Source organism: Lactuca sativa, chromosome 1, assembly GCF_002870075.4.
Source record: "Lactuca sativa cultivar Salinas chromosome 1, Lsat_Salinas_v11, whole genome shotgun sequence".
In the NCBI taxonomy this organism is placed as follows: Eukaryota; Viridiplantae; Streptophyta; class Magnoliopsida; order Asterales; family Asteraceae; genus Lactuca; species Lactuca sativa.
In genome coordinates this window covers 204,465,614-204,477,019 of record NC_056623.2, presented here as the reverse complement: position 1 = coordinate 204,477,019, position 11,406 = coordinate 204,465,614, and positions in this window count along the sequence as shown.

Genomic DNA, 11,406 nt, shown 5'->3' with positions numbered 1-11,406 from the left:
ATGACACATTTTGCCTATTGATATATTGGTTTTGATATATATCAATACTATGGATGATTTTAGACAAATGGTTTTATAATTATTAAATTAGAAATGAATTTTTTCTTCTTGAATGTTGGGATGTTATAAGTTGGTATCAGAGCCTTGGTTTGAGGGATTCAGGCACACTCTCAGGTGTTTCTGAACTCAAACTGAGGACTTGGTAAGAAAATTTTCAAAGGAAAACCATTTTGATAAAAAAAAATGGATTTTAAAAAGAGAACAAGGAGCGTCATGCGTGCAATCGGCCGAGCTCAAGTAAGTTTTCCTCAAGATACCCATACATGTTATATTATGATATGAAGTGAGAATATGTGAACTGAATGCTAGGTTAGAGCTAAGGATCTTGGAAGGATGCATTGTATGCCTACTGTATATGCTAATTTAACTGCATCCTAGTACATATTCCTGATAAGAGGATAGAATAGCTTCATGGTGTGTATTGGTTTGATTTTCCCATTGTCTGAATGCTACTTGTTTTGTTCTTTTTGGGAGTCCTAGCAATGTGAGTTAACTACTAAGTGAATATGCTAAGTCACATGTGGCACAGGCGGGATAATCTCAGAGTGATGGACATGGCCCTATTGAGTAGCTTTCGTTTGAGTCCAACCATTGATTGAGTCTTTTACTCAAAGGATTATCTGATCTCTGTTGTATGTGGCTATATTCATTAGGTAGCTAGTTGAAATTAATGGGAATCCTTCAACAACTGAGGACTGAATGGGTTTGAGAACCTAAGAAAGCCTGGGATATGCATCAGTATGAAAAAGTGACTTAGACAATTCGGTAGGATTGCTGAGGAAAGTATGTTTTGATCAGGTGTGGATTCGATAGGATTGCTGAGGAAAGCCTGGGATAGGTGTGGAAGGTAATATTAGGCCCATACTACTGAAAGCACATGATCCATATTCGAATCGGCTACAGTCCTGGATAATCTAGGAAGCTTACGGGAGGAAAAATCCTTGAATATGTTTTGATCAGTGGTTTGTAGTTTTTTAGTTTAGAGATGAGCGCACTGGGAAGTGATTCTGGTTCAGGACTTGGTCTTGGCTCAAGTGGTGAGTCATTCAATGGAAGGACCGTCAGGATTTTTAGTTTACGTTGAATTGAGGAGATGAAAGGTGTTTTCCGCACTAGTCCCTACCCCATCGGAGACAAGGTTTTGATCTCCTTGGATCTCCTGTATCAAGCGGAAAGGAGTTGTTGGGAATTTATTGTGCGATCTACTACATTTTCTGATTTGAAGACTATCTCTTGGGAGGAGTTTATGACCCGTTTTAGGACACACGTTGTTCCAGTTATTGCAGTTCAACCGTTGGCGACTGAGCTGGTGAGTGTGTCAGGGTGTCAGACCCTGAAGGATATGACTTCCAGAGTCCAAGGGCGGGAGATCGATTTGGAGCACCTTAGAGAGAGGGTCATGCCAACCACATATACTGGAGGGTCCTGGGAAGATACTCAAGGTTTCAGACCATCGATTGAGGGACTGGCAAGGCCAGGATAAGCACAGTACGTGTGGGAAACGACACTATGGATTTTGTCGTTCCAAGGGTTTGGGCTGGTATAAGTGTGGCATGATTGGTCACGTCAGCAGGGATTTCCCCCATAAGGCAAGTCCATTAAGTTTTCGTTGCTATCAGGTAGGCCACAAGAAGGCCGACTGTCCAACGGGGAAAGGAGGAGCACTGGTTGCGCCTGCTCCGGCTATTTTCCAAATCTCCGATGGTCAAGAGAATAAGGTAGGAGCCCCAATAGAGAGGAGTCGGATTTTTCAGTGTCAGGCTGGGGAGAATAGGACACCAGCAGGCGATGTTGCAGGTATGTATCCTTACTTTCTTTTCACTTTAATCTGCATTTTGTTATTGGAATCTTTCATCGGTTTGTGTAGCTGTATCTTTGGATTGTTCCTTTTCTTGTGTTTGGGGTTGCATTTTCAAGAGAGGTTATATGCCAATCACATACTGTGAATTATTAATGGTTAGTGAAAGTTTTCTTTCCTTTTTGTGGGCTTGGAACGTCCAACATTATTTTGGGTTGTGATCGAGGACGGGTTCAGGGATATTATGGGGATGGTATGCGGTCAGGGTTCAACGGGGTGGTTATCCAGCATCGTCAGGGTTGGGTGAGTTCAGTCCTTGTACTTGGGTTTGCTTTTGGTAGTGCCAAGGGAAGTGATCTATTGTCGAGGTTGTGGGTCGGAGTGTCGGTTATTTAAAATTTTTATTGAGTTTGAAAGAGTTAGATCTCATGTTGGTTCTCTACTATTGTTGGAGTTATCAAGGATTGTCATATGCCAGCCTACATGCAAGGAGTCTTTGATGAATCTTCAGATGGATGTATCTCGAAGAGTGGGTCCCACGTGTACAATTATTGTTCCAGGTCCTTGTTGGAATCCATTCAGGAATATTGCTTGGAGGATCTTTGGTCAGGACTTAGCATGGAAGTTCTTCAATGAAGCCAAAGCTCAGTAGTTCTATCATTTGTTCGGGTACGAGGTACATTTTCCTAAGGAATAGCCTTGGAGTTCAAGGAACTGTCATTGCTAAGAAAGGAATGGTAGCATGAAGATGGTGGTTCCAGTTGCTTGAGTTGTTTGATCAATGGATGTGTCTAGGGAATTGTGTAGGAACCCATTTTTATAACGAATGGTGAATCTGGAAGAAAGATATCTCGAGATTAATCGTGTTTTTGGAAGTATGAACACGAAGAACATATTATGAGTTCATAAAAAAGACTAAGAACAAAGAGAGATAAAATATATTGCATGAAGAACATGGTGGGAGAGAAACTCTCCCTGGGTGGGAGAACCCACCAACTTTCTCTCTCTCTAGAGATTACATTTTGAGAAGTGTAACTCTTATAAGAAAACGAAAAGTGGCTAGCTAAAGAAATAAATGACCACCACTCCCTTTATATAGGAGGGAGAGTATTTACACCACAAAATACAATAAAGGGAAAATACAACCTAATAAACACTCATTATTTGTGGAGCATTCACATGCACCAACATTCTCTCCCTAAATGCTTACAAATGATGAGTGATAAAATAAGTGATACAAGGCTATCATACACTAATCCGACTAGCAAGTGTGGTAATAAAATGAAATCAAGTGCTGAAATGTCTCTTAAACTCTAAAGTGTCTGTGAAGTCTGAAACTGGCCATGAATCTCTAATAATGAAGGTCTTCGGCTTCAAAGCACAACCAATGAAGCAGAAAAAATAAGATCCAAATCATCAAACCAATCATAATCACCCGAAGAAGGAGGTCACCATGAGCAAGTAGAAGATCCAATAGAAGAAACACTTCGACTTCAAATAGTCTTAAAAACATCTCGAGTTCTCGAATCATAATACACCAAGAATTCATCAAAGAATAACCTGCTAAAAATGTGAAGCATCCATAAAATGTAGTCCGGATAAAGATAATGTGAGTCCAAAAACATGGTCCAGCGATGCCAAAACTTTGATCCAAGGATCAAAAATAAGTGCCACGTCACATCGCCAAAATAATCTTCGACTTCAACATATCATAAATCCAAACTCGTGAAACCATAAGAACTGAACCAAATGCTAACACAAAATCATCCTGTGGTAGAGTCCTAATAATAAATAATCTGAATCGGAAAACATCGAGTAATGCCAAAAATTTGATCCGTGAAGACCAAAAATAAGTGCCACATCGCATCACTAAATAAATAATCGTCTTCAGAAGTCTTCAAAAATCCAAACTCAAACAATAATAACCAAATCCAGATGATATTCTCTCCCTATTTTTGATAACCAATGACCGAATATCAAAAATCAACAAATCATCAGATGGAGAGTGTTGGATACCAAGAGCTAAGAGAAGATATACCTAGATGTATGAAGGGTCTCGATAAGAAACGAGAAAGAGTAAAATAAATAATCTCGCGGTCATGAGGAGGCGGGTGAGATAGTTGCTGAAGCTGTGTTGAAAAAATCAGTTGTGCCAAAAATATATCTAAATATCCCAACTGCGGTGTCGGAACACTTGAAGTGGCTTCAAAGAAAATAAAGTCCACTTACTTAAAATAAGCAACCAAGTCATAAAAAATCACATAATGTGAAGAAAGTGAAACAACTTTGTTGATCAATCGCCATTACGGTGCAACCATCACAAAAAAAAAAGATAATATGCAGTCCGACTGCGGTAGGAGTATTCTTCCAATAATAATAACCGGCATGAAGTAAATAACCAATGTGACAATCCATGGGTAGGTTGTGGCAAAAATTGGTGTTAAAAAAAATTGGTTTTAATAAAAAAAATTGGTTAAAATAAAAAAATGGCTAAATAAAAAAATTGGTGTTAAAATAAATAAATAAAAATAACTGGCTAAACAAAATAATTGGCTGAAAAAAATAATTTAAAAAATAATGAAGTTTTTTTAAAAAAAAATGGTTTTAAAAAAATGAAAGGAAAAAGGAGGGGAGTGGAGGAAAAAGGTGGGGGAGGAGGAAGAAGGAATTAGACTTTAAAAAAATAATAAAAATAAAATAAAATAAAATAAAAAATTGGCAAAAAAATTGGCTGAAAAAATAATTAATTAAAAAAAATAATGTAGAAAAAAAAATCTGAATAAAAAAGATAATGTCCAAAAAAAAGGGTTTAAAAAAATAAGAAGGTTAAAAGGAAAGGGAGGGGGCTGATGAGAGGGGAGAAAAAAAAAGGATGGGAGGAAGGGGGAGGAATAAGGAGGGAAGGGAAGGCTGAAGGAGGAGAGGGGGTTGAGCTGAGGGGATCCGAGGTATGTTGGGTGTTGCGGGTCAAGGAAGTGATTGTCGGTGGGTGGGTTCGGATGAGAGGTGGGTTGCGGATGGCGAGAGGGTGTGGTGGGGTGGTTAGGTGCGGATGGGCTGGGCTGACTACAGTAGCTGCGATGCGGTGCAAAGGAGGTCAGCTGCGGTGCGAGTCGAAAAGCCACTGTGCATCCGAGACTTGCGATCCGAGACTACTGACCGAGGTTGCGGTCTGAGCAAGAGGGATCCGAACCGAGGGCAACAGAGGGTTTTTGGCTGTAGGTCTAGGGCTATTGACCGAGGCTTCGGATGGGATCTGAGAGGTCCTCAAATCAAGCCTAAGAAAGGGTTGCGGGTAGGCTTCTAAGGGGACTCCGGTAGACAGTTTTTGGCTGCGGTCCGGGGGGGCTGAGAAGGGCTGAACAGATGACAAAAAATGCTCTTTTTTCATGGAAAATTATACCGCAAAGGCCATTTATTCATATTTCAATGAGGGAATCTTTTTACAAAGCATTCTAAGTCAAAGGTGGGTCTTGGGAAGGCAAAAACAAGAGTGTGCAGGGGGTTTTTAGGGACAAAATGTGATGGGATTGGACAATGTCACATGGTTTTTGTCTTTTTGAGGGAGTAAATAATGGAGTACTCTTTACCCAAAAGAGTAACAAGAACATTATGAGGTATGAAACTCTTGATTCTCATATTTTAGTTACTGTAGATCTTCAAATTGAATTGCTGGAAGATAAAATCTCAAAAAAAAAAAAAAAAAAAAAAAAAAAAAAAAAAAAAAACTTTTCACCACTTTCTTCAACAATAATAAGCCCATTAAATTTGTGTCTTCTCATTTCCACGAACAAATACCTCCTGGCACAATTTCTTCAACATTTTGCATACCACAAAAATAATTTCTTCTCCAAATAGAACGAGCAGCAGCAGCAACAATTTATTTTATTGAGTAAGAATCACCCAGAAAATAGGCCTAAGAAAGAACTCATAAAAAAAATTCCGGTAAGAAACCCGAAAAAAAAATTCTTGCAGAAACACAGAAAATCACAAGATAATCACCGAACGGGAGTCGTTTCCTTCAACTAATCGTGAGATCTTCAAGGTACGGCTCTGATACCAATTGTAGGAACCCATTTTTATAACGAACGGTGAATGCGGAAGAAAGATATCTCAAGATTAATCGTATTTTTGGAACTGTGAACATGAAGAACATATTATGAGTTCATAAAAAAGACTAAGAACAAAGAGAGATAAAATATATTGCATGAAGAACATGGTGGGAGAGAAACTCTCCCTGGGTGGGAGAACCCACCAACTTTCTCTCTCTCTAGATGTAACATGATGGAATTGGCACCATCAGTATCGATCTTTAACTACAACGCTTGTACTTATATATGAGTAGCAAACGCAGCAACAACTGGGGACTATGTTACGAGTAAGATACGTGCGCTACTTAGTGCATTAGGTTGTGTGGGTCATGTTAGTAGCGAATGAGATACTTACCTGGGGGTTACTAATGAATATATAGACCCTTAAATAGGAAGTACTAATAAAAATTGGAAAGGTGACTAAGAGGAGCGTAATTGTTAACAGTGAAAACGAATATTAATCTTATAGCGATGTATGAGGTAATAACTAGTTACAAAGACGAATAATAAAGTGTAACTAAATGTAAAGGCTCTGAAAATAATAACAATTTACCTTTATTTTGATGATTATATGATGTATCTAATGGTATGTTATGTGAGTGTTTGAATGCATGTTTATATGATGTTTTATTTGACACATTTAGGATATGTGCCTTCCAAAACATTGTACTTATTATTACCTCACTTAACATATGCTGACACTTGCCTCTTTGTTTTTTATTTTCCTTGGAATGGTATAGGTGTCATAGTCTGATGTCTTGGTGAGGATTGAGACTTTTGGGTAGTTACTATCTAGTTGATAGTATAGTAATGATACCATTTTCGATAGTTAGTTGAGTTTTCATTACACTAGGTTTTTTAGAAGTTTTTTTGGGTTGGTTTTAAGAGCTTTCTGATGAGTTGAAAAACTCTTTGATCGTTTAGATCTTCAAACAGGTTAATCAGAAAAATACTAACAGAAAGATCAAACACAAGAATGAATCAAAATATGTCGAATACTTGAATAGATTCACGCATCAGCAGAGCTCGACTAAGAACTTCTGATGTAGAGGCTATTTAGGGTTACAAAAGATAAAAGATTAAATCTCCTAAAAACGTTACGTACTAGGATGCATGCAAGCACCTATAAATACAAAACCCTATAAAATAACTCTCGGATGGACAAACCCATACAGGAGTCTAAATGGACTAACTAGCGAGCCCAAGACGCAACACCTTCTGGACCTAACAATCTCCCCCTTTGCGTCAATTGGAGCGAGACTATCACTTCTTCTTGCTGGGTCCGGCTGTAGGAACTTTCTTATTGGTTTCAAACAGACGTGGGATGAGAGCGAGGATTGTCTGTCTGAAGCGAATGTACCACTGGATCATGTCATCAAAGTACTTCTTGTCGTCTTCTGAATTCTGCTTGCACCGATGAATGATTCCCAGAACATGTTCTAGGCATGCAGTGGTGTAAAGATGTTTGTCATCCAAGGCGAACAGGCATTTTTGGCCTTCGTTCCTTGTAAACATGACAGAATTCCGTTTCGTGTCGATCCATCCCATCTGCATCATGTTCAAATCACTGGCACAGCCAATCGGAGAAATAGTGGGCTTTTTCTTGAAGATGCTAGCAATCTCCTGATCCATCTTGGCAACTTCCATAATGTAGCATACAAGCATCCTCTTGAAGTGATCGATAATCGGACCATACTCAGCTTCATTGGTGAGGAGGATGTTGTGCAAAATAATCCAGTCATGTGGATTCAAGTTGGGAAGATCAGCAAGCGATATGGCATGTTCAGTTTTAGCAGAACCCCTTAGAACTTTGAACCAAACATTCGTGAAGTTCCCCTCATGAAACGGCTTAAGGACCCGAACGTTGACAATCTTCTGAGTGCTCCAAGTTTGATACTGTGGTTGAGCAGACTTCAGATAGAATTCGACGAGTTCCCTATCAACCTTTGGATGAGGATGAGGGACATCAGCAACGTTATCAAAGGCATGGAAGATAAAGGCTTTTCGGATCAGTGACATGTCGAACTGTGAATCAACAGAGTTAATACGATCCAATGAAATCACTGGTTCGAGCCACAGAATGCTGGGAGTTTCAATCGCTTCTTTCAAAAGCTTCTCAAGAGTCCACGGAGGAAAAAGGGTTTTCCTACTCTCAAGAAGGTCATGAGCCTCCTTCATTTTTATTTCAGTCGCCTCAACCTCTCTGGCAACCGGAGCGCTCATGTCAGCATCTTTATCCCCACCTTGTTTCTTTAAGAGATCTGCAATCGTCTCTTTATCATCATCGTCACTGTCTTCAGTAATTTTCTTTCCTTTGTCTTTCACACCCGAACCTGAGGCTTGACCTGCTGAAGGAGGTTCGGTTGCTTTAGTTGCTGTAGAAGTGGGAGGCGGTTGAGATACATCTTCTCCCCCTTGTTTCGGAATGGACACGAATTCAAGGAGCCCTTCAATTTTGCTTAGGAGAGCAAGGGCATGAGCAAGCTTCTCTGCAAGAGTGCGCCTCACTGAGTAATTCAGGATCGGATCATGTGCTTCAATGATGTTGGAAAGGGCGGCGTGGACATCCGAAACACATGAAGAAATAACCTCTCACTCAGATCGAAGAGATTCAACTTCCTTTTGAGAGTGGAAAAGCTGAAGGCTCTTGACATTGAGAGCGGTGGTCTTACGAGCGAGAGCGTCCATGACTGAGTTCTAGGTAGCTAGATCTTCGTGCAGCTTAGTTAGGCGTTCCTTAATAGTCGCCTTAAACGATGAGTTGTCATCACTGAGAGCTTGACGAAGACTGGCAAATGATTGCAGTTCGGAGGCAACTGAGGTAGCCAGCTGGTTAACAAGAGAGTCAAGCCTCTTTGCGTTGGAATCAGCAGTTCCCTGTAAAGACTGCAAGAGAGAAGTAGCGTCAACAAATAGCTTTTCGACTTTTTTGGTCGCAGCAGTACATGCCTTGGTAGAGGCATCAATGGCGGCAGTGGCTGAGTTGATGGAGGCTTCATGAGCCTTAGTAAACGCATCAACAATCCCCTGAATAGTAGCCTCGGAGATGGTAGGCTGTGAGGAAGAAGAGGAGGAAGCAATGAGAGAATTAAGTTTGTCATGAAGCTCCTTGAGATGCTTCTTGGTGACAGGAGCATCATCATCATCATCACTTTGCATTTGATATGGACTATAATAGATCGAGTCAAATGTCATGTTTTCTCCGCCAAGAAAAGGTTCTTCATTATCTGCCTAGTGAGCAGGAGATAAGGGAGAGGGTGAGGGTTGAGGCTCGGTTGTGGAAGTAGGTTCGGGTGCGGATGTATGTTCGGTAGTGGGAGTGGGTTCGGGTGCTAAAGTAGGAGCCCCCGTATTAGATACATTGGTTCTAACTCCAGCGCTGGTTGTTATTGTAGCTTCATTGAAAACAGGAGGTGGTACAGGGATGGAAGTGGGTGGTATTTGAGTAGTGGAGGTTATGGGGGGAATGGAAATAGAAATGCATATTGGTGGAGGAGAAACAGGTGTAGTTGAAACATGTACCTCAGGGGTAGGCGAACGTGGAGGAGTGTTACCACGTAGGGACTCTTCGGAGTCTTAACTCTCTTCCTCAGATTCCCTGGAGGAGGAGGCAAGAATCAGCTTTTGCCTAGGTTGAGTCTTCCTCTTCTTTGGTGGAGGAGATTGAGTAGCTTTGGTAGGTTTTCGTTTCTTCGGAGAAGGAGCTTTCGCTCCCTTGACAACCTTCTTGTCTTTTCCCTTGTCATTTTTCTTTCCCCTGGGAGCAAGCCGATCAACATCATGAATTGATTGAATCATGTCAGGAGTGAGCTCTCTAGAACCAGAGCGACGAAACTCCTTGCAAGTTCTAATGATGCGGTTGTCGCTTGGAACATCCCCATACATTGACTCAGGAATTGAGCCAATAAACTGAAATTTAGAGGAATCAGAGACGATAATCTTCGTCGTGTGGAAAGTACCTATCGAAGCAAGTGGAGAATCAGCGACGATTGAAACGTGATACTTGTCCATTACCCACTTTGTGACCAGCGTCCAGAAGTGAGCGTAGGAGATCTCTGAATGGCGAGATCTAGATGCTAGACTCTGAATCAGTTGCTGCCATAAAACCGACCCATAATCAAGGTTGATGCCGTGGTATATGCCCCCTCTGAACCTGCACTGCGTTCTGATAGCCCCTTGAACAAAACGGTGAAGAACCCATTCCACTGAGGAGGCAAACAGGATTTCTTGAATTTGGTGACCATCGTCAAAATCTCAATGTATCCCATGTTATAAAACATGGAAAACAACTGACCCACTGGGATGGATTCAGGGTTAACCCTAGATTCGTCGGGTGCAAACCCTAAAAGCGAACAAAATCGCTGCTTGGAAATTGATGCCTTGTGATCAAGACTGTCAAAGAAGATTCGATCGACGGACCTGTCATAGTGGGCTGTGGAGAAGATTTGCGAGAGACACTCCATGGGAACTGTTTCGACCTTGGTGAGAGCTTGAACCAGCGGCGAATACTTGAGACATTCCATGATTGGAAACATGAATGCATCATAAACTTGAGGAGTGAGGTCGATAATCAAGCTTTGCTGAGGACGGATTGGCAGAATGTGAGAAGTAGCATGAACTGAGGATGAGTCCGCCATTGAAGAGAAGGATTTGGGAGAGATGATGAACAGTAGAGGAAACGAAGCTCTTCTTGCTCTCTGAGGATTTGGTGCAGTAAAGAGGTAAATTATGGTAGAAATTACCTTTTATACTGTAGTGAGAAGAGAGAGAAAAATCTGTTCCCAAATCTTCAAGGGAAATACGAAGAGTTTCCATAGGTGAATGACGCGTGACAGTTGGGAGCCCCAATGATTACGCAGAGAGAGAAAAACTGTCCCATTTCACACGCCATCCCATCAGGCGCCGTTTGAAATGTCAAAAACGGTTCCACTTCACACGCCTTCCCATCAAGCGCCATTTGAAATATCAAACCGATTGGACTTTCGGCTGAGTCAGCAACTTATCCCTTTAGAGTGAGCTGTCGTCATAAAGCAAAATAACCACGTGTAACATTGTGATCCACATCTCTTGTATAACCTCAAATTCCATTGCGAAAAATAATTTGTAAGTAATGAAACCAGAATTATGGAAAATCAAAAAGATTTCAGTGCATAGTGTGTAAAAGAAAAAGAAATAAAGCAACATATATATGGGAAATTGTGATGTCAGTAAAGACACGAAACAATGGATCCCGGGCACGAATCTCTTCCTTCAAAGTCAAGAGAGACCTTAAAGTGTTTTTTTGGTTTCCCGTTGAATTACGATCAAACACTTATTGAGAAGTGTTGAAAGGCATCTTTTAATTAGGCTAATTTGGATGGCTTTCACTTCAGTGCAGAATTCCTGATCTTGACATAAGACAGAAATCGACTTAAGTACTTGTGAGACCAATGTAGTCTGTTGAACAATTAGGTGTGA